The following is a 794-nucleotide window of genomic DNA, read 5'->3' as shown; positions in this document are numbered from 1 at the left end:
AATCTTGTTTAAAATAAATTTAAGAATATTGCCCTTAAACATCCTCTCACATTTTAAGTCATTTAAATATTTTATCAGGGAATAAAAACTTCACACATTTTGGCATTTTAAAAATATACTGAATAACAAGCTAACTAATGTATAAACTCTTGTTAAATTCAATAGAAATTTCCTATGTACAAAAGAATCGAAGCGTGAAGCTATAAAAGTCTAATAATGAATATTGAATTTCTGCCTTGTTTACTAATAAGACTGATCTGATCTTGCCAGTTTGTGTGCCCTTTACTTACTCAAAGTGTGAAACTTTTTACACTCCGGCTCTGGTTATGCTAAAGATGATGAGTAAGACCAGTAGCGTGCAAACCGTGCCTAATAGAAAGACTTCGTTCGCATTGCCCTCACAAAGCAAACTAAAAAAATTCATAATCCAGCCATAACAGTGGTAGCTTTTCAATTTCATGTCGATTCCTTTATTGCACTTAATGATACACCCTTGTCTGCAATTCCGCAGAAATAAAAAAAAACCCGCGCAGAGGCGGAGAAATTTGCCTGGTTTTGTCGGAGAAAAACTCCCTGATATTTGCTCAGGCCAGTTCCTCATTCTCGTGTTAATTATCGCTTTATATGGGAGCTGGAACTCTTACAAGTTAATTAAAATAGTTTTAATATTTGTCTGTCATTCACACCTTAAAGTGGTCCTTTACGAGTTCTCGTTGCTGCTTTGTTTCACTACCAGGCCAAATACCTGGTGTGTTTGAATAGTGCAGCTGATGAAAGCAATGATTATTTATTTT

This window comes from Dendroctonus ponderosae, unplaced genomic scaffold, assembly GCF_020466585.1.
Source record: "Dendroctonus ponderosae isolate FM_Combo_2020 unplaced genomic scaffold, Dpon_F_20191213v2 Dpon_F_20191213_5, whole genome shotgun sequence".
Classification (NCBI taxonomy): domain Eukaryota; kingdom Metazoa; phylum Arthropoda; class Insecta; order Coleoptera; family Curculionidae; genus Dendroctonus; species Dendroctonus ponderosae.
Note: the sequence above shows the minus strand (reverse complement) of the source record.